This window comes from Macrotis lagotis, chromosome 5, assembly GCF_037893015.1.
Source record: "Macrotis lagotis isolate mMagLag1 chromosome 5, bilby.v1.9.chrom.fasta, whole genome shotgun sequence".
In the NCBI taxonomy this organism is placed as follows: Eukaryota; Metazoa; Chordata; class Mammalia; order Peramelemorphia; family Peramelidae; genus Macrotis; species Macrotis lagotis.
In genome coordinates this window covers 223,065,717-223,089,268 of record NC_133662.1, presented here as the reverse complement: position 1 = coordinate 223,089,268, position 23,552 = coordinate 223,065,717, and the positions used below count along the sequence as shown (strand labels likewise).

At 37.6% G+C, this 23,552-nt stretch overlaps 1 long non-coding RNA gene across 4 annotated transcripts; it reads left to right on the top strand.

The window, feature by feature from the left end:
• Nucleotides 1-404: 404 nt before the first annotated feature.
• On the top strand, nt 405-23,313 carry LOC141488467 (uncharacterized). 4 transcript variants are annotated; one of them, XR_012468697.1, is made up of 5 exons: nt 405-697; nt 14,278-14,415; nt 15,458-15,632; nt 16,437-18,018; nt 22,608-23,313. It is a non-coding gene; the product is annotated as an uncharacterized LOC141488467 (long non-coding RNA). The 4 variants fall into 4 exon arrangements; XR_012468695.1 differs by lacking the exon at nt 22,608-23,313 and having other exon boundaries at nt 16,437-21,253; XR_012468696.1 differs by lacking the exon at nt 22,608-23,313 and having other exon boundaries at nt 14,248-14,415; nt 16,437-21,253.
• The last annotated feature ends 239 nt before the right edge of the window (nt 23,314-23,552 follow it).

Here is a 23,552-nt window from a genome sequence, read left to right as displayed (position 1 = left end):
ATGTCCAACTCTCCATGACCCCATTTTGATGGATTCTTGGCAGAGATATCAGAGAAACTCCAAGGATTTTTCTCCTGGTGTATAGGTATGTCACCACTCCACCCCTATCCCCCCAGAATGATGACAGCTCTCTATAATGAAACCTCAATGAACGAACAGGTTGGCAGAAAGCCTGTCTTACAAGAGTATTCTCTGCCAGTAATTTTGCTATATGTCTGTTCATGAATGTTTACCACATGTGTGATTATGGATATATTTGGTTAGCCAGAGTGATTTGTGGCAATTTCAAAATTTTTACTGGGGAGAGGACAGAATATTGGCAAACAGTTTTCTGACCTTTGTAGATGCGCCAATATGTTGCTTCCATTGCCAATAGTTGTGAGTCAGCAGAAATGCTGTTCACTGAAGAAATCTGTAGGTAGGGGAGTCCTAAAAGTCCTACCTGAATATGAGGATTATAACTGGAGTGCAAACACAAGAGAAGAAGGGAACTAGAATTGCATATGAGGGTTACTGGGCTGTGCATCCAAAAGAGTGGAAAAGCAGAGAATTAAATAACAAGGGGAAAAGAAGGAAGAAAAAGAACTAACAAGTTAACTGATATTCTAAAATTAGGAAGAAAGGTGACAAACAGAAGGGGAGAGACTTGATCATGAGTGGAAGAGAGCCAGTTGGAATAGAGTTGCCTTAAAGTAAGGTAAGGTAAATTAATTAGAGACAATGCATTGAATTTATGTACACAAGGGGGAAATCCCAATTCAGAAAAAAATATTAAGTACAAATGGAAGAAAATATAAACCTCTAAGTACTTGCAAAGATACTTATATTTCTGTAAGATTTTGAGTTCCACATTTTTCTAACTCCCTTACATCCCTCCCCATCCCATCCCACATGGAGTAATCTGATATAGGTTACACATGCACAATCATGTTTAACATATTTCTATATTAGTCATGTTGTAAAAGAAGAATCAGAACTAAGGGGGAAAAACCTAGAAGGAACAAAGAAAAATGATAAAACAAATTTTAGGAAGTAAAAATAGTATTCTTTGCTCTGCTTTCAAACTCCATAGTTTCTCCTCTGGATGTAGATGACATTTTCCATCACAAGTCATTTAGAACTTTCCTTGATCACTGAATTGCTGAGAAGAGCTGCGCCCATCACAGTTGGTCATCATACAATGTTGCTTTTAATGTGTACAATGTTCTCCTAATTCTCCTCATTTCATTAATTATCAGTTCTTGCAAGTCTTTCCAGGCTTTTCTAAAATCCCAATGATTTCTTATAGAAGAAAAATATTTCATAACATTCGTGTTCAGCCATTACCCAATTGATGAGCATCCCTCAATTTCCAGTTCTTTAACCAATATAAATATTTTTGCACACATGGGTTGTTTTACCTTTTTATGAGCTCTTTGGAATACAAAGCTAGCAGTGATATTGCTAGATCAAAGGATATGCACAGTTTTGTTGCCCTTTGAGCATGATTCCAAATGGCTCTTCAAAATGGCTGAAAGAGTCCACAACTCCACCAACAATATCTGAGTGTTTCCCCCACCAATTTTCCCCCATTCTCTTCAATACTTACCATTTTCCTTTTTTGTCATTTTAGTCAATCTGATAGGTATGAGATTGTACTTCAGAGGTGTTTAATTAGCATTTCTCTAATCAGTAATGATTTAGAGCATTTTGTCAAATGATTATAGATAGTTTTAATTTCTTCATCTGAAAACTGCCTGTTCATCTCCTTTGACCTTTTGTCAATTGGGGAATGACTTATATTCTTATAAATTTGACTCAGTTCTGATATATTTTACAAATGAGTCATTTATAAGAAACACTAACTGCGGAAATTGTTTCCCAGCTTTCATCATTCCTTCTAATCTTGGTTGCATTGGTTTTATTTCTCTTAAAATGTAAATGGATTATACAACTCAATAAAAAGAAAAAGGATGAAAGATTTGCTAGGAAAACAACATTTCATAATTTATTCCTTACAAAACAAATGCCTAAAAAGGAAAAAATATAGAAAAAATATATAAAGCTACACTTTTTTATTATTCATCAGGGGAATCTTAAAAAAAAAATCAGGAATTGGGGGTGGCTAAGTGGCACAGTGGATAGAGCACCAGCCTTGGAGTCAGAAGTACCTGAGTTCAAATCTGGTCTCAGACACTTAATAATTACCTAGCTGTATGACCTTGGGCAAACCACTTAACTCCATTGCCTTGCAAAAAATAAATAAAATTAAAAAAAAAAAAACCAGGAATTACAATTATGCTACCAGAAAAAATAGAAGCATAAAAAGAAACAAGCAAAGCTACTATAGTATGCCAAAAGGAACCATAGATAACTAATTAATATCATTATTAAAATTATAGGTTCCAAATGTCTTAGCGCTTAAAATCACAAAGGTAAATATAAATGAATTACAGGGAGATACATACAGTAATATAATAATTGTAAGAGATTTTAATATCCCTTTCTCAGTTTTGAATAAGTCTAACAGAAAGATAAATAAGAGGGTAAATATAGAAATTAACATATTGCTGGAGAAATTAGAACTTAAAGACTTATTTTATCATTTAAAGATAACATAAAGAAGACAGCTATGACTATACACATTTCTTAGAATGAGAGACTTTTACAAAAATTGACCATGTATTAAAGCACAGAAACATTGCAGTTAAATGTAAAAAGGCACAAATAGTAAATATGAATTTTATAAATCCTAATGGGATAAAAATAAAAATCAGTTAAGGGAGCCACAAACAAAAAACACAGGTCCAAAAAGAAACTTAACAGTGAAATACTAAATAAATGAGGTCAAAGAACAAATCCAAGAAACAATTATATGAGAGAAAATTTAAATTGTGAAAGAGCAAAACAAAATTTGTGGAATTTAGCTAAAGCAATTCCCTATAAATACACTTTAACAACATGGAAAAAGAAGGGACTAATTAACTGAATATGAATTTTTGCAAATTAAATCCAACAACTAAATCTAAAATAAGAACAAAAGAAACATATTAAAATTAGAGAAGAAATTAAAATTTATACAAGTCATAGATGAACTGGAAGCCAAAAGTTCTCTGCAGAAATGATAAATAAAACTAAAACCTGGTTCTTTGAAAAGACAAAGAAAACTGATAAACTTTTACTCAATTTGATTACCAAAAAAAAGCAAAACAAGATAAAATCACAACAAAACTAGGAGATAAAAAGAAGACTCAGAATCTATTATATACCATTAATATGTTTAAAAAACAAACACAAAAGATATAAAATACCTCTAAAATATAAAATATCCATTAACAGAAAATCCAATAGGGAATCTAAATATCAATTATCAGAAAAGAAAATATGACTAGCTGTAAAAGAGCTACCAAAAATAAACTTTCTGATCCTGGTGGATTTATAGGAAGATTCTGTCAAATTATTTTTAGTTACATTTTAAGTTTGAAACTTTCTCCCTCCTCACCCACACTAGAGAAGGCCACCATTTCTGTGTGTGTGTGTGTGTGTGTGTGTGTGTGTGTGTGTGTCTGTCTGTCTGTCTGTCTGTCTGTCTGTCTGTCTGTCTGTCTGTCTGTCTCTCTCTCTCTCTCTCTCTCTCTCTCTCTAAAGGCATTTACTATCTTCCTTCATGAATTTTTTGTGATAATTTGAGTACTTATAATATTCCAAATGATTTAACTGTTCATGTTGTTCTTTGAACAATATTGCTGTTCTCATGTTTCTATTCATTTCACTCTTCATTATTTCATGTCTTCCACGTCTTTCTCAAATCAACTTGCTTAAAGCTCTTACTGTAGTAAGATGCCCATCTGTTGGGGAAATAGCTGAACAAGTTATGGTGTATGAATCTTAAGGAGTACTATGGTTCTATAAGAAATCATGAGTGAGTGGACTTCTGAAAAGCCAGGAAAGACTTGCATGAACTGATGCTAACTGAAGTGAATGGAACCAAGAGAACAGCAATATTGTGAGATGATCCACTGTCTTGTATGTACTTGCTCTCAGCAGTTGTCCACAAATGCCACTCACATCCAGAGGAAAAAACTATGGCATCTGAATGTGCAACAAAGCATACTATGTTCATTTTTAAAATTTCTTTTATGTTTTTCTTTTCTTTCTCCCCCCTCCCTGCAATTCTAACTCTTCTTTTACAACATGACTAATATGGAAATATATTAAACACAATTATACACCTATACCAGATTGATTGCTGCCATGGAAAATGAGGAAGGAAGGAAGAGTAGTAGAAAAATGTGGAACCGTAAAGCTTGCAAGAGGCTGAATGTTGAAAACTCCCTTTACATGTAATTGGAAAATTATAATTTATATTGTAAAAAATAAATAAAAATTTAAATTTAAATCATCTTGCTCATCATTTATTTTTTCATAGTAGTATTCTTTCACAATAATATGCCACAACTTGTTAGCCATTCCTCAGTTGATATTTCCAATATTCTGTCACCACAAAGAGAGCTGCTATAAATATTTTAGAATATATTAGGTTCTCTCCTTTTCTCTGATTATCTTGGGAAACAGACCTAATCATGGTATTTCTAAATCATTCAGTGTACACAGTTCTGTAATTCTTTAGGCATAATTCCAGATTGCTCCTCAAAATGGTTAGATCAGTACACATTTCCACTAATAATGTGTTAGTGTCCCAATTTTTCTACATCTCATCCAACATTTTTCTTTCAACCTTGCTTTCATTTTAGTCAATCACATAAATGTGAAATAATATCTGAAATTTGTTTTAATTTTCATTTCTCTATCAATAATGATTTAGAGCATTTTTTCAAATGACTATTACATAGCTTTGATTTCTTCATTGAAAAATGGATGGTTGGGGCAGCTAGGTGGCACAGTGGATAGAGCACTGGCCCTGGAGTCAGAAGTACCTGAGTTCAAATCTGGCCTCAGACACTTAATAATTATCTAGCTGTGTGGCCTTGGGCAAGCCACTTAACCCCATTGCCTTGCAAAAAAAAAAACCCAAAAGCTCTAAAAACCTAAAACTTAAAAATGGACTGTTCATATCTTTTAAGCATTTATCAATTGGGATATGACTCAAATTTTTGTAAATTTCAAAAAGTTCTCTATATAGTTGAGATGAGACCTTTATCAAAGAAATTATATAAAAAAAAATCTTTTCATAGTTTTCTGTTTGTACCAAACCTCTTTTAATGTAATGGAACCAAGCTAATCAATTTTATATTTCATGATAATTTCTCTCCTATATATTCATAAATTCTTCTCCTATTCATATGTCTGATCAGTAATATGTTCCATGTTTTTCTAATCTACTTATGATATTTCTCTTTACATCTAGGTCATGTACCCATTTTGACCTTATCTTGGTAAATGATGCCAGATATTGGTCTCTACCCAATTTCTGTGAGACTAATTTCCAGTTTTCTCAACAATTTTTACCAATTCTTATCACCTGGAAATTCTTATTCCGAAAACATTTTTATTTATCACTATATGGTTACTATAATCATTTAATACTGTGTATTGCATACCTAGTCTGTCCACTGATTCATCTTTTTATTTCTTCACCAGGCCCACATAATTTTGATAATTACTGCCTTTTAATATATTTTATTATATGATATTATAAATATTAATCCTCATCCTTTATATTTTTCATTAATCCTTTTGATATTCTTGACCTTTTGTTCTTCCAGGTGAATTTTGCAATTCTTTTTTCTAGCTCAGAATAATTTTTGGTAATTTATTAGGATGGCATTGAATAAGTAGACTGAATTCTGTCAAACCATGTATGCATAGTAATACTACACAATTAATCTGAGAAAGAAAGCACTCTACCAGATTTCTTTTATGGCATAAATGGAGGAGAAACTTTATATCTAATTTTTCTGAGCAGGGTTTTGTATCCAAGACATAAGTCTATGTATGTCTTAAGTCTAAGCACACATATGTATATATTTTCATGTACAACTAATAGACACATAATACATAAATATTATATAAGTATATTCACATATATACATGTATGTATATGCATGTAATATGCATATTACCAAAAGCCATTTCCTGATAGATAATTGGTCTGTAGGATAAGAATATTCTTAAAAGAATTGGAAACTATTAACCAAATGAATTACTCCAAATCATTAATAATAAGTAATGCAAATTAAAACAACCCTAAAGGTTTACTTCCTGTGCTGAAAAACAGGAAGGATGACAAAAGAAGGAAAAATGCCCAGGGGTTGTAGGAAGGTAGGCACAGAGGTTAGTAGAATCAGGACAACTACTGGGAAAAACACCTTGAAATCATGCAAATAAAGTAACTAAAATGTCTATACACTTTGACCCAGAAATTTCAATACTAGGCTTCAATGCAAAGGAGGCCACTGACAAGAAGAAAATTCCTGTGTAATACCAAAACTTTGACAGCAGCACTTTTTGTGATAGCAAAGCAGTGGGAACAAAGTGCAATCCCATCAACTGGGAAATGACTTGGCAAATTGTTGCTCATGGATACAATTGAATAGCATTGTGTTGTAAGAAATGACAAATGTTTTGAATGCAATGCAGCTATCTGCCTGAACTGATAAAGAATTAAGCTAAGTAAACAACATGCGCAGCTATAATAATGTAAACAAAATGAATCACAAAGAAAATCAAAAGTGAATATTACAAAATTATGAAGTAATAACTTAAAAAAGGAGCTATGAAAAGCACACACAATAAGCACCCTTTTGCTTAAGAGACCCATGAGTGTTGTACCTTGAACATGGTCGAATTTTTTCAGTATACGATTATGATGATTTTTTCTCATTTTATTTTTTAAAAATTATTTTTAAAATACTACTAGTTATTTGACTGGGTTCATTTTTTTATTTTGTTTATTTTTTAAATTATTTATTAATTTATAAAGATTTGGAAATTTTATCTATAAAAATAATTTATTGAATTATTCAAAAGATTTAAAATATAATTTTGTTGAATGGGTGGGTTCTCTCTGGGAGGGTGAGATTATTAAGAGAAATTGTGGTGGTGTAAAAAAAACAATAAAACCTTTTTTCTTTTCCCCTAATGTGGTTGTAGCACTTGCAAGAACAGTTTCAAAGCTGCACCTCCACAGGTACATGGTGCATCTTCTCAGATGATGGCTTCAGGCAGTAGGCCAGAAGGATACCTATTCCAAAGGCTTTTTGGGTCCAGGGTACTGGATTGTTCCCATTAGGGTCAAAGATGGTGGTTGAAGTGGTGACAGTGGTCCAATACCTGGAACATACTGCTTCTTATCTCTCCCTCAGGAAGCTTCAGATACTTATGTGGTCTCAGGGAAAATAATATAGTTGGTTTAAAGAAGTTTCAGTTTTATAGAAAACAGAACTAACTAGAAATCAGGAAGATATAGATATAAATCTCATTTCTAATACTAGTTATATGACCACAGGCAATTCATTTACCTTCCCTGCACCTCAGTTTCTTCATCTATAAAATGGAAATAAAAAAAAAAACTCTACTGACCTCATAGGATCTTTGTGAGATTCAAATTTTTTCTCGCCTTCTTATATATTACTCCCCACCAGGGACTTTAGTCCAGCCAAATTGACCTTCTTAAGGTTCTTTATATATGGTACTCCATCTCCTATCTCTGTTGCTTTGGAATGACTACACCACGTCTGGAAAGCACTGTCTCCTGAAATTACTGATTTCCTTCAAGATTCACTTTAAGTGTATGCTTCATGAAGTCTTTCTAATCCCCATCCCCAGCTCTTAGTAGACTCCTTCATATAACTACTTGTGTTTATTTTGTATATTTTCTGCATATACACACATAAATATATGTATGTGATGAATCTGAGCCTGTGGAGCTGTCTATATTCATATTATATCCCCCCCCATTAGAATACAAGCTTCTTGAGGGCAAAGATTCTGTTACTTTCATCTTTCTGTCACATAGTAGTTAATAAATATTTGTTGATTTTTTGATAATCAACATTGTGCAAATACCTTGGATGATGATGGAATATTTTTGAATCCATACAGGAACTCTTTAATTATCCATTTGTATAGTACTTACAGTCAAGTCCCTGGAATTTCTGAAGGAAACCTCTAAGCTAAGAGCATTAATCTGAAAGACCCTACAATAGGAGCCCAGATATAAATCTCATCTCTAACACTAGTTATATGATCAGGTAAATCTTTTACCTTTTCTGAACCTCAGTTTCTCCAACTATAAAATGGAGATTTAAAAAAAACCACTCAGTACTCACCTCATAGGATTTTGGTGAAATTCAAATTTTTTTCTAGTCTCAGCTACTAATCTTTCTCAACCTGGCTCACAGATGGTTTTCGAATCAATCTATCAGCTATTGGCATTTACCAGGGTCATATTCACATGGGTTGAATGATGTCATGTCAAGTAGGTTTACATCTGGAACACAAAATATCCTGAATCGTCATTTTTTTAATTGTACTGAAAGTCACACCTGCCCATAGCTTGGTTTTTGCTGGAGGAATGTGAACATGTAGAACCGGGATTATTTGCATGATCATATTGGGCATCAAAGCATTCAAATGTACTCTTCTCCCCTCTTCCCCATTCGTTTTCCCTGTCTATCAAACATGGAGGATAATCTCTGGAGAAAGCCTGAGACTAGGGCTAGAGACACCCTATGAACAGCTGGCTGGAAGGTTGGACTTTCCCTTTGGTTGTCTATCTTGTATCCTATCAGAAGTATGGGCTAAGGAAGCCAAGATGGAGATGAACCCTAGCATAATCCAATTAGCTCCACAATAGAAAGAGCATGGACTCAGAGAAAGAAAAATATGGACTCTAGTTTTGGTCCTACCTCTTATTGGCAATGTGGTTTGGGGCAATTGACAACCTTCTTAGCCTCAGTTTCCTCATCTATAAAATGGGGATGACATGCTCATTACCTAAAAACAACAGTAATGAGGCCCTAAATCTTGAAGTCCTGTGTGTTTTTAACATTACTATTATTTATCTAGAGAAAATCTCTATTCCATGACCATAAACTGCAACTGAGCAGAGTCAGCTTTATCACAAATGTAGGCTGCTAGTCACAAGGGGAGACAAAAGAGAATAACTAGGTAAGTGTGTCCCATTTGCACTACTGAAAACAGTGCCTACAGAGCACAAGGCAAAAGGTCTTCTTCTCCTCTCTCTGTCTGAGGGGAATGAAAAAGATGAGCAGGGAAGCAAGAGGGCAAGTGAGTGGTTGTAAAAGGGGCAAAAGGAGAATAAAAAGAAATCTTAAGAGGATGAAAATTGTTAAAGTTCAGTGGCACATGACAGAGTGGCAAGATTTGTATTTGCCTTCCCTGCTCTGAGAAACCAGGTGTATAAGAGAAGCAGGCAAAGATATGAAAAACTGGAGGAGGAGAAATGATGAGAGAAGGAGGAGAGAGAGAGAGAGAGAGAGAGACAGAGAGACAGAGAGACAGAGAGACAGAGAGAGACAGAGAGAAACAGAGAGAGACAGAGAGACAGAGTGAGAGATGGGGGAGGGGGAGGGGAGGGGAGAAAAGAAGGAAGGAGGAGGGAAGGGGGTGGGAAGGAAAGAAGGAAGGGAACAAGCAAGGAAAATGAGGAGAGGAGACAGAGCTACCCATCTTCATTCATAGGAAGCAAGGGGCAGAAAGAGGACTTGTTGCTCTCCGACCTGTAAAACCCTCATGTCATACTGTAAATGATTCTAGGGATATAGAAAGGTAGATAGACAGACAGAAAGACAATCAGATAGATAGATGTAGATCCATCTCCTTTATAAAAATATTGACTTCTCTATTACTGTAAACTAAATATTTTCAAATAGAGGATCAATCCTACCATAATGGAGGAGGGCAATGCTGTGTCTAGATTCTTCCCAAGTTTCTGAGTGATGGAGCTAAGAGTCAAGAGAAGAAGGAAAATCCCAGGAAGAACATACTAGTTTGCTTTTTGTGACAGAGACACAACCATGTCATGTACAAAAGTCAGCTCTTCAATGCTCTTCCCTTCATTCTAGTGTGTATGCTCACTGCTCTCAGGTCCACTGCACAGGATTGTGAGCATCTAAAACATGAAATGTGATTCTTCCAGTTCCCACATGTAGAAGGATGAGGACGTTGGAAGTTAGTGGAGCACAACCATCAAGAAAATTGCTACCACTTCCCTTGCCATCTCCAAGCCTACCCTACACCTTCATATACCAGCAAAGCAGCTCTGTACACAAGAATACCCTGCCCTGTCCCCTATTTCCAAGCACAGGGTGGGGGGCTGAAGGGGGAAAGACTTAAAGTTTGAGAAGTTAATATGGCATCCCACAATTCTCCCTACCAGGAGTTATTACACTAGCTAACAAACTATCAGACCCAACTTCTCTGCTGACAGCTCCTGCGTGGCTGAAACCGGTCTGGCATGAAACCATTCTATTTGTATGTCATTGTCCCCTTACCCAGGGAACACCCAGAGCTGGCACTGTGCCCTATGAGAATCATAAGAGATATATGCTGTGTGATTTGGCTCCATTATCCCTCCCCTGGCTGTATCTCTTTCAAGGTTTGCATGTGCAAGTGGGTTACTAGGGTGCTCTCTCCTACCCCTCCCCCCCAAAGAAACCAAGCAACAATGTCCCTTTCCTCCCAGAGCCACCTTCATGTCCCTGGCTCTACTCCCAGAAGAGGGTGTCTCAATCAGTAGGAGTTTGTTTTATTTCTGGTTTCTTTTTACTTCCTTGCTTGGTGATCCATGGTTCCAACTGCTGCTCTCTCCTTTCCTGCCTTCTTTCCAGCAACTTAGGAGCTGAGGCAACTGACTTTGGCTCCAGAACAGTTTAGATGTTATTCCCCCAAGACTAGTTTTATAGCAAGTCAAAGGGTCTGACCTTCTAAATCAGAAGTGGTTCCTGAACCAGTGTGAAATCCAGAGGGCTAGGCATGGCATAGGGTTAGAGGATTTGCAAATTGTAGGGACGATGAGATCTTATCTTAACTAACTCTCAGTTTTTAGAGTTGAGGTAACTGATGCCCAGAGGTGGGGTCAATTTTACCTGGAGGCCTGGCTAGTAAGTAGTGGAGCTGGGATTTTAACTGTGATCCTCTGGCTTTAAATCTATTGCTTTTAAAGAAAAACTCCACAATAAGTATCCACTTCAGGGCTCAAGGGACTAGAAAATGTTCCTACTCTACTAAGGAACTAACTGCTCTGCTCCCAGACAAGTGGGTGCTCGCTTAACTCTTTGAAAAGGGTTAGGGATCTCTTTTCTTGAACTTTTTAGCTTGATATTTTTCCCTATCTAGGGAAAAATTGCTTCCAGATTAGGTTCTGGCTAATGCATAGGTCTTCCCAAAGAGGGAAACAAAAAGGTACTAATGTACGATAAAAATCAGATATAGAACAGATATTATTTCCTATACACAAAAGAAATGCTAATAAAAGGACTCATGCCATGCAATTGGTAACAATTTATAACCATTACTAGACAGCCTCAAAAGATGGATGCTTAAACTTCAATTGGACATAAAGGCTTCTGCAGGATATCTGATTGAGCATTTTAGACCCTGCCCCTCTGTCCCACACCATGCAAACAACTCTTCATCTATGTCTTGTAAAATGGGACAGGCTTGAGCCAGTCTTCTTGGTGGTCATCTTCTCCAAGAGTACTGGAGAGTCTATGGACTCCTCCCCTTGCTTACAATCAGGTCTGACTGGATCTAAGTACTCTAGGATCTCAAACTCACAAGAATATCTTTGAGCCTGGACATATCCACCTCAAGACTCATGTTCAATCACCTCCTGGGAAATGAAACACAAAACGGGAAAGGCAGACAAAGGGCCATGCACAAGCCTGGCTAGTTGAGTTCATCCTCCATTTGGGAAAGACACTAAGGGAGGGGGAAAGGAACACAGCCCATTTATTTCCCTCCTTAATTTTAAGGTATTTAACAGAGAGCTTGGCACAAAATGCTAGTTATTAGTGCTGTTATTGTTAGTACCTCCCTCACTGGAAGTCTAGAGACAATGCACGCTACTTGTTCCATGTGACTCAATGCAAGAGACTTTTTTAGATGAAGGCCCACTGAATCGTCAATTCTTCTTCCTCAGAAGCAAATGAGAGCATTACACCATCACTTCAAAGTCTGCAGGTACTTCATTGATAAGCTACCTCATGGCTAGGGAGCCAAGGAGTTCCCATCTCCAACATGACCAATTACTAAGCTAGGTCACTTAAACCAGAAAGGTGGCAACTCTGAGCATGTTCCCTCAGTTACTCTCATCAATTGTGCTTTTATAAGTGTAACTATTTATATTCACCTGGAAGATGCAATAAAACCTCAGCATAAAAAAGTACTGGCTCCAAAAAAATACATTGCAATTCGAGTACATTTAATTTAAAATATTTCAAATATATTTAATAAATCCAAGTAATAAGATTTAAATGAATCATAGTTGTAACTGATGTTTGTGATGCATTGTGCAAAAGGCCTATTGTCAAATACCTATTTTGCCTTAATTCTTATATCATCCATCTTATGATATTCATTTAAACCTTTTTTTTAAGCCCAAACCTTTAAATTCAGTGGTCTAGGGATTTCCTGGTGAGGAAATCCTCTCTCCAATGTAGAACATCAACTGTCCTGAAACTTAATGTCTGAGAATTCTGGAGATCACTTATCTGTAGCTTATTTGGAATCCTACAGAGGGAGGCAATGTCAGAACCTGTTGACACCAGGAGGACTTGTAAATCTTACTTATTGCACATGTGAAAGTTATAAAACAACCTTTCTTTTAAAATATCCTCTATTTTGGATAATTCACTAAAGCAGACATAAATTGTCTCCATCTCTTAGCTTCATAAATTCCATTTCCTGTCCATTCCTTATAGCAGAATCTCAGAGTAATAAGGAATAGGGAGACTGCCTCAGCCAATTCCCACCTAAACAGGAATCTACTCTCCCACATCTCTCTCGAGTGGTCACCCAGCTAAGGCTGGATGAGATTTGAGCCGAACTCAAAGACCCACAGAGAAGGAGAATGCACCATGCTCAAAACTGTGAGTATCTTGAGAACAGAGAACTTAGTACTCTGCTTAGAACATAGTAGGTCCTGGTTGATTGACCAATCATTTAATTTAGCTTCCTCATTTTACAGATAAAAAAACTGAGACCCCAAAAAGGGGTAAAGAAGGGATTGGAACTGTGCTAAGCACTTCACAAATATCTCATCCAGTCCCTGCAAGAATCCTGAAAATTAAATTACAATTGAGGAAACTGAGGCAGGCAATGGTTAAATGACTGATCCAGGATCACACACATAGTAAATATCTGAAGCCAAATTTGAACTCAGGTTTTCCTTACTCCAGGGCCAGGATTCTATCCATCGCACTACCTAGTTGCCTAAATAGTATCTCCTCTGATGCTTAAAATAACTCTAAAATAGAGGTGCTATTATCATACCCATTTTAAAGTTAAGGAAATACATCAAGAGGTTGTTGTGAGGCTCTCCTGTTCTTGGATGCTAAAGTTCTGACTTCAACTGAAATATAATAAAGTTGAGGGAACTGAAGCAGGCAGTGGCTAAGTGATTTGCCCAGGGTCACCCAGTGGTATTAATGGTAGAATTTGAACCTAGGAGTTCCAAACTCAATCATCAGTTAGTGGGCTTTATTACATGACAGGCATTGTGATAGTCTAGGGATACAAAGAAAAGGCAAAAAACCAATCCTAGCTGTCCTCAAGGAGATTACACCCTGATAGGAGAGATACATTTAAGACTCCAGGTCTAGGAGCTTATCCAACACAGCACCTGTTCAATCCATTCCTTCAACTGAGCTTCATTTGACCCATCTGAAAGCTTTGCACCATTCCTGTTGCCTTCCTTTAAGTACTCTCCTGCTGAATGAGGCCTTTCCTATGATGGAGGCAGCTTCCAGAACTGAAAATAATTCTTGAGATGTGGTCTGGCCAGGTCACATCAAAACCATCACCTCCTTTGGTCTGAACACTATCCCTTCTCAATGCAATCTATATCACATGAGAATTTTTTTTTGGGGGGGGGATGCGGTTTAGATCTCCCTTTTGGCTCATATTGAATTTGGTTCACCAAATCCCTCTATCTTTTTCAGATAAACTATTGCCTTGTCATGCCTTCCCCAGTTCAAATTTAAAAGTTGAATTTATGAACCCAAACCTTTATACACTTGTCCCTATTAAATTGCATCTTAATAAATAAAGCCTACATTCTAGCCTGTTGAGCTAGATCCTTTCTCTTTTCAGATCCTCTCTCTGAGTCATCTGGTGGATTAACTACCTCCTCCTAACTTTGTGTCATCTGGAAATTTGATAAACATTCCATCTGTGCTTTTGTTCGAGTCATTAACTGTATTGTGAAACAATCTACAAGCAAGTATAGAGGTAGGTTCTTCTGAGACGTAGATTGGGTCAATGCCATCATTGTATCAAGCCAAGGAAAAAATCTGGGTACCAGTTACAGATGTAGCTCTTTTTCCTCCACCTCCTCTACCCTCTCACCTGGTCTATGCAATAGTTTTCTAATTGGCCTCTCCCTACTCCAATTTGTCCCCAACTCCCAACACACACCCCTGCCATTTTCCCTAAAGCACAGATCTGACCATGTCACTCCTTTGATCCATAAATGTCAGGGGTTCCCTGTTATTTCAAATGACTCTTTGGTATCATAAACCCTTCACTGCCTGGATCCCACCTAAGCTTTTCAGACTTATTAAACATTCCTACCCCTTCATGTATTCTATTGTCCACTCAATCTGGACTTCTTCATGCTGTCCACGCATAGCCTTCTATCTGTGGTACCTGTACCTTTGCCCTGGCTATCCCCTGTACCAGTCACCTCCTCACTTCTATCATTTAAGATCCATTGAATTCCCTAAGACTTAACTCAAGTTATATCTTCTACATGAAGCAGCTAAGTAGCAAAGAATGTTTGACCTGGAAATCGACTGAGTTCAAATCCTGTCTCATATTCTTACTAACTTAGGATCCTGGATAAATCACTTAACCTCTCTCAGCCTCAGTTTTCTCATCTATAAAATGAGGATAATATTCATACCTATCTCCCAGTGTTGTTAGGATCAAGTGACATAAGCTGTAAAGTTCATTGTAAACCTTAAAGCATTGTATGAATACCAGCTATTATTCTGAACCCTTTCCTGAAAGCTACAACTATTAGTGTAAAAATAATAATGAGAATAGCTAGCAATCATATGGGGTAAAAGAAGTCCCTGGCAAAGCAGACCAGGGACTCTGCTAAGCATTGGTGAAACCCCCCTCCCCCCCAAAAAACTCCCTGACCCACAGAGATTACATTCTAACAGAGAGACAACATGTAAATAATTAGCTAAATACTAAATCTGTAAGAGTAAATGGAAAACAAAAGGCAATCTGAAAGGGAAAATATCAAAATCTGGATCTCTTATAGGAAGAAGAGCTTGAGCTGAAGAAAGAGGAGAAACTAAGAGAAGGATTTATGGAGCAGAGTACACCAAAGGCATGGCAATGAGAAATGGATCGCCAATGGGAGGAACTATCAGTAGGCCAGAGGAACTCAACCATGGACTTCAGGGAGTGGAGTGAAGTGTAGGAAGACTAAAAAGGTATGATAAGCTTTGTCCTTTACACAAAATCACCTTGAGCTAATAGAGCTGAGTGTATGAACTGGGGGAGGAAGAAGAAGAGGGATTTGATTCAGGGAGACCATCAGCTTCTCTACTTTCATATTTGTAGCCCCAGGTTCTCAAACAGTTTCTGTCATAGAGAGAGAGAAAATTAAAAATTTTTGTGGATTGATTTAGCCCAAAGCACACAACAGGATGAATTTTCTGGGTTAGCTTGATGGAATTTCTCTCCCCCATCCCCACCCCTAGTCTTGTAGTTTCTGCCACTGCTTCACAACATGACCAAGGGCCTCCTCTCAAGGAGTGTACAACTACAGGGTGGGGTATCCTGTCTCAAGGGGTGGCATTTAGATTCACTCTAAAAACCACTTCTTCAGGATGCTCCCCATCTAAGGGCTGCCTTGGTTTCTGTTTATGTCAGCTGGATAAAATATGACTTTCCTGGGAGCCAAATCAAGAATAAGGTAAGGCTAATACAGTCAGAGGGACAGCAAGGAGGCATAATGCATAGAGTGCTAGGCCTGGAATCAAGAAAATCTGAGTTCAGATCTGGCCTCAGACACTTATTAGTTGTATGACCTTGGACAAGTCATTTAATCCTATTTGTCCCAGTTTCTTCATCTGTACTCCAGAATTTTTGCCAAGAAAAGCCCAAAAAAGATCCCAAAGAATTATGCATTACTAAATGGAGGATGCAATAAAAGAATCAAGTCCTGTCTGCCATGATTCATGAATCATCAATATTATCCTTCAAACTACAACTCAATGGTCCATTTTTTTCAGGAAATTTTTACCTGATTACTGATTACAGAACTCACACAGGGCAAGCACTCACAAGGGAGTCAGAAGAAGCAATACCAAGACACCCTGAAGGCCTCATTGAAGAACTTTAGAATTGATTATACAGCTTGGGAGACCCTGGCACAGGACCACCCAGCATGGCATTCTCATCAGTGAGGGGGCTGCACTCTATAAGAAAGGCAGAAGTGAAGTAGCTCAAAGGAAATGTGACATCCATAAGTTTAGAGTACACACCTCAAGTGTTCACCTGGACTATTAGTGCCCAACCTGTGGTAGAGCATTCTGAGCTCGAATTGGTCTGATCAACCATAGTTGGACACACTGTAATTTGTCTCAAACATAGTGTTGTCATTTTGGTCTTCTTCAATAACTAAGGACAAGAACCAATCAACCAGTTCAACCCCTTGTCAACTAATGCCTGGATGATTACAACAGCCTTCTAAATGTTCAGTAGAACTTAAGGTTAGTAAACCTTAAGTTTCTCTCCAGTTCATCCTCCCCTCATCTGCCAAAGTGATTTTCCTAAAGTATAGGTCGGCCCCTGGTACTGCTTCCCCATCCTTGTCTCCTTCCTCACCCCTGCCTACTCAATAAATGGCAATGACTGGGGGAGCTAGGTGGCACAGTGGATAGAGCACTAGCCCTGGAGTCAGGAGTCCCTGAGTTCAAATTCAACCTCAGACACTTAATAATTACCTAGCTGTGTGGCCCTGGGAAAGTCACTTAACCCCATTTGCCTTGCAAAAACCTAAAAAAAAGTCAATGACTCCCTATTCTCACTAGGATCACACAAAAAGTCCTTTGTTTCTTATTTAAAACTCTTCATGGGACAGCTAGGTGGATAGAGCACCTGCCTGGAATCAAGAGGAACAGATTCCAAATTCTAACTCACTCTCTGTATAACTCTGGGTAAGTCACTTAACTCTGATTGCCTCCCCTCCCAAAACAAACAAATCAACCTCTTCATAACTTGACTCTTTCCTATTTGACCCTGGGATTCCAAGGGCAACCTTGAGTAGTTAGGTTTCATTTCTAAGATTATCGATCATGAGACCCTACTTCCCCAATGGACAGTAGTACCACAGTGTTTCTTCTTATCACTTGATACCAATTAGCCATCAGAGATAGTTTTTAAAAAGCCCTATTTACCAAGGTGGTGTATGTGTATAAAAGAAATATGGGTATAAAGATACTGCATGCATCTCCCAAAAGACTAGAATGCATTCTCCCATAAATACATATATAGAGTGCAAGGGAAGGTGGGCTTAGAAATAGAGAGCTCATGTGGCAAAGGCATAAGTCATTTGTTGTTCAGTCATTTCAATTGTATCTGACTCCTCATGACCGACCCTATTTGGAGGTTTCTCAACAAAGATATTGAAGTAGTTTCCCATTTCCTCATCCAGCTCATTTTACAGATGAGGAACTGGGGTGAACAGGGTTATATAACCTGTCCAGGGTCATACCACTAATCACTGTCTCAGGCCAGATTTGAACTCAGAAGATGAGTTTTCCTGACTTCAAGACCAGCACTCTAACCACTGCACCACCAAGCTTCATGGGGGTAAGTCATGGCTCCTGATTAGATGGAAGTCCTCTTGTCCCTTCCTGGAGTCCCTAAAAATTCTCCTGATGTATAGCTTGCTCTTTGTTGGAATCTGAGGATGGGAGTTCTGGTAAAAGATTGACACCCACTTTCTTCAGTTTAGCTCAAAGATGCTACCATTGACTCCTACAGTCCCAAGAACACGTCTCCTATCTAAAAGAGAAGTCCAACTTTGTCAATGCCTCTAAGTTTGCAAGATCCATCTCTGGTGGAGGGAAGGGAGGGTCATTTTACTAGTTTTCTCCTCTTCAATAGAATGTGAGATCCTTAAGAGTAGGGGTCATACTTGCATTTCTTTTTGTCTCCAGTCCTCAGCACAATGATAAGCTTTTTATTAGCCCTTATAAATAATAAATACATGTTAATTGAATGATCTAGTCCAACTCCTTGTCTTAAGAGAAGAAATTAAGTGATTTATCCAGTCACGCAGCTAATAAGTAGCGACCTATTTCACACAGATGGCAGAAATGAGATTTAAACCTAGGTTAGTTAGTCAAGAGAAGACAGCAGCCTGGAGAGACATAGCATATGGTTGGCCTGGATATCCTACTTCAGCAGAGGTTCTAGCCTGGGAGGAGCCATCCAAACAGAGGGAGAGGCTTCAGGGGAGGAGCTCTAATGTAAACATACCAGGGCTGGGGTGAGCTTCTATGGTCAAGAGGTTTCTAGGGGATGGGAGAGGAAGTTCAGAGTATTATTTGGAGAAGAATGAAATTAGCCAAATGAAAATCCAAAATTCTTTCCACTGAAAGAGGTTTCTGCATCCATTGGCATCTTCATCCATTGGTTTCTGCATTCATTGGATGGCACATTCATCAAGATTGTCTTCTAATGTTATAAGATCCTCACTTACATTAATTGATTCTTGAGAGAAAGGAGTCATGTCTGTTCATAACCATTCACTTACTTAATAGTTGTTAAGTGGGTGACTTCTATGCTAATAACTGTATATATCTCAAAGTATACAAAGTAGTTCACATTAGACAGGGAGCTCCTTGAGGGCAGGGACTATTTTTTGTCTTTCTTTGTGTCTCCAGTACCAGTGCCTAGCCCCTAGTAAGTGCTTAATATGTACTGATTGATTGACTCTATATTAATTGTTAGATTCAAACAAGAGTTTTTTAATGTCAACTACATGCCAGACACAGTGCCAGGGGCTGGGGATACCAAAACCAAAATGAAATTCTTCCCCTGTCCTCAAGAAGCTTACATTCTATTGAGGAGAAATAAAATGTACATAGAAAACTAAGTATAAAATATATGCACAGTAATTATTACATTATTTCCATTGTTCTTCAGGACAATCCTATAAGAAAGTATGATGGGCCTTATTACCATACCTACTTTACAGATGCTCAGAAAGGTTAAATTGGTTCCTCTTAGTTACATATCCAGTATCGGAGAGTTTTGAATTCAGGTCTTTCTTGATTCTTTATGAATAATTCCATTGACTCACATTTAGTTCATACTTACACAGAACACTTGCCAAGCATTTTGAATACATTGGCTCAGGGCTCCTTCTCTTGGATTTGATTTTCATCTCTCTAAATCCATGCACACAGCCCTCATTTCTCTCCTGAACTCCATTTCCAAATCTGTCCACTGGACAACATCCACATCTGGATTCCCCTGGGCATCTCAAATTCAATAAATTTAATCAGTTGATTGGTCAACAAACATTTCTCAAGCACCCTCTATGTAATTAGAACTGGGAATACTAAGAAGGCAAAAGATAATCTCTATTCTCAAGGAGCTCACAGTATATTGGAGGAGATAACATGTAAACAACTATGTTGGCAGTTGGTGAGAAATGGAGAGAGAGAGAGCCGGGTCTGGAGTCGAGAAGACAAGTTCAAATATAGCATCAATTATGTATTAGTTGTGTGGCTCTCAGTACACTTCTGTCTCCCTTAATTTCCTCAACTAAAAAATGGGCACCTATCTTAGAGAGTTATTGTGACGGTCAAATGAAATCATATTTTCAAAAAGCACTTAGCATAGAGCCAGATTCATAGTAGATACTTAATAAACATTGATTCCCTTTCCCTTTCTTTCTCTATTTGCAAACAAATTATATTCAGGACAAATTGAAAGTAATCAAGAGAGTGAAGGGGAATTGGGAAAAGCTTCCAGCAGGAGGGGAGATTTTAGCTAAATCTTGAAGAAAGTCAGGGAAGTCTTGAGATAGAAATGAGGAGGATGAGCATTCAAAAGATAGGACACAACCAGTGAAAACACCTGGAGTTGGGAGATGGAGCTGGGCATTTGAGGAGCAGAACAAGGGCAAGTGTCACAGGATTGCAGAGGACATGGCAGTTGGGTTTCAGTATAAAAAGACTGGAAAGGTCAGAGAGAGACATAGGTTACAAAAGGCTTTGAACACAAAGAGAGAATTTACTCTTTTATTCTGGAAGTGACAGCAAGCCGCTGGGTTGATTGAATAGGGGGATAACATAGTCAGACCTTACTCAATCAACTCCAGTGGCTCCCTAGCTGAGTGGAAAACAGATTGAAGTGGGGACCCTTGAGGCAAGGAGATCAACCTACAGGTTGTTTCAATAGTTCAAATATGAGGTGATGAGGGCCAGCACCAAAGGAGCTACATGTTAGAGGAGAGAGAGGGGAAAGAAATGTTGCCTTGGCAACAGATGATCTTTCTCCCTTAGAGGCTCCTCTCCTCCTAACTTTACAATTACTGTGGAAGCACCACTATTTTTTCACTTGCCCTTGGAATAACCCACCAAGGAATGGGTTTACCCACTTTTCCATGCTTCCAGAAGTGAAATAGAAACTAACAGGCTTAACCAAAGGCTTGGTATAGGCTTACCACAAATATCAGGACTTCTAGTACCTTCTGCAAAAGTCCACTTATATACTGGCAGCAGAAAAATCTGGAAAGACTTATATGAACTGATGGGAGTGAACAGAGCCAGGAGAATACTGTACACAGTAATAATAACATTGTTCCATGAAGATCTGTGAATGACTTAGCTTTTCTTACTAATACAATGATCCAAGACAATCCCAAAGGACTAATGATGTTTTCTATCCAGACTGCCTTTATTTTCCCTATTATGAATATGTATATGTATATACATACAGATAGATAGATAGATATAGATAGATATGCATACACATATGTGAGTGTGTATGTATGGGTGAATTGTGTATGAATGTGTATACATGTATATATATAGATGGTTGGCTATCTTATCCTTCCTTGTTTGAGAGCAAGGAATAAACTTCTTTCTATTTCATTTTCCTATTGCCTATGTGGCTAATAAATGTATGTTGAATAAAATTGTTCAATTTCTGCTTATCCTCTAGCAGACTCCGTGCTTCAGGTTCTTAAACTGTAACTAAAGGGTGTGGGGGAGAGACAAACAGACAGAGACAGAAAGAGACTGAAACAGAGACAGAGACAGAGACAGAGACTGAAAAAGAGAGACAGACCAAAACAGAGACAGACACACAGAGAGAGACAGAGACAGACAGAAAGACAGGGAGAGACAAAAGACATAGAAAGAGAGGCTTCCATTAAGAAATTTAGAATGAAAAAATTTCTATAAGTCTAACTCCGGTCCATAGTGGTAAAGTCATTGCTATTGGAATCTACAAAAGCTCCAAGATGCCCTGGCCAGAAAACATAGGTTTGAATTCTTATATATTTGAGGGACTATTATTTGTAAGATGAGTTAAATACTCTATGCTTGTTACAAGCACACTAGATAGACTCTGGGGAAACTAGGAAGTGTGGGGCTATCCCTTCAGTTCATCTCAACCATGGCATCCAAAGGCCCCTTGCCCCAGGCTTACCCAGGCACATTTTTGAGAACCCAGGAAGCAAGAGACAATATCAGCTCCAAGAGCCTAGTGTTCAGTATTAATAGAATTCATGCAGTGACAGGCCTGGGCCATGTGGGTAGATAGCAAAAGCAAATGGCTCATTATCTCATGGACACTTATGGAAAGGATTTGTTCTTAATCTGTAAACAAGGAGAAGCTAGCTGCATCTGAATAGTTTGGCTAACTGGAAGGTAACCCTCCACTAAGCCCTTCTTCAGAGTGAATCTCCCTGTGCCAAATAAGAATGAATTGCATTTTGCCTCTGAAGGGTTGAGTTTTTATAGGATCTCAAGAGGTGAGTTGCCCACTTATCTGTGCTTCCAGAATGGAAGAAGAAAACGGCAAGTTTAGCTTAAGGCTTCCTATAACCTTATCACATAAACCAGGCCTTCCAGTAACTTTCTATAAAAGTTCACTAATATGCTGGCAAGCCTGAATCTGTTAATTTCTTAGTCATGTTTGACCGATTTGGTTTGCAAGTTCCTTATTTTTAAACAATTTCCCCAATGATCTCAGGGTTCCATTCTGAGATTGACTCAATCTTTTAAAAAATATATTTATTATTGGGTCATTGTTCCAATTGTCATCTCTCAGACCCTGATACACACTCTCTACCTCCTTTACAAGTACAAAGAGAAAATAGGACAAATTGTTTTCAAGAAATTTATGGTCTAACTGGGGGTTGGTTGATTCATCAACAGGTTGCCAAGAGATGATTCATAATTTGGCCACAGTAATTTCTCTGAACCACCTCATCCTCTAAACAACAGGTTGTAATCTATGTTGGTAGATGGAATACTGACACCAGGAAGATCACATATCCTAGAAGTAATGAAGGATTTATAAGGATAAAAGAAATGCAACTGTATGAAGAATTCAGAGAATGAGTCCTCTTTCCAAGTGTTTTCAAGTGACAAGGAAATATGAATAAAGGCATAGACATAAAATTATAAGCAAACAAACCTTCCCAGTCTACAACAGGTATTACCATATTCTATACTATTCTATTTAGATCTAGTTCTTTAAGCCTAGAATGATCCATGATTTCTTTACAATCTTGTAAGTTCATTCCTTTATAGTCTAGGATACTCAAAGGCAAACTGGGATTGGCCCCTATGTAAGTCCATTCAACAAATGAGATCGGTGAGTTTTTTCAACATAGACCAGTTTTAGGCTACTGTGCCCAGATCTAATCACTGAGCTAATTTCTACTCTCCTTCCTTGGTAGGAGGTTTGAAATGGGAGAGATGGATCAGTATGTACTTCCTTTAAGGTACAAATCAGGAAATACAAATAGGAAAATTAGATAGTGTTCCTATCAATCCTCATATCATAATAATTCAATTTAATACACAACAGGAACTTATAAAAAAGTCAGAGACTTTACATAGTTGAGAAGATTTAAGAGGAAGGAATATATGATACTAATACATTTACAATAAATATATATACATTAATAAATCACTAATTTTATTTGTCTTTTGATAATTCAAATGAGTGGCTGTAATATACCAATGATTCTATATACCATGGACTACATTTTTATTTCTCAGTCTTAGTCTCTTCATCTGTAAGATGGGGATAATAATTCAAAGCACATAGGTTTGAATTGAGGATCAAATGAGATAATAGGGGTAAAGTGCTTT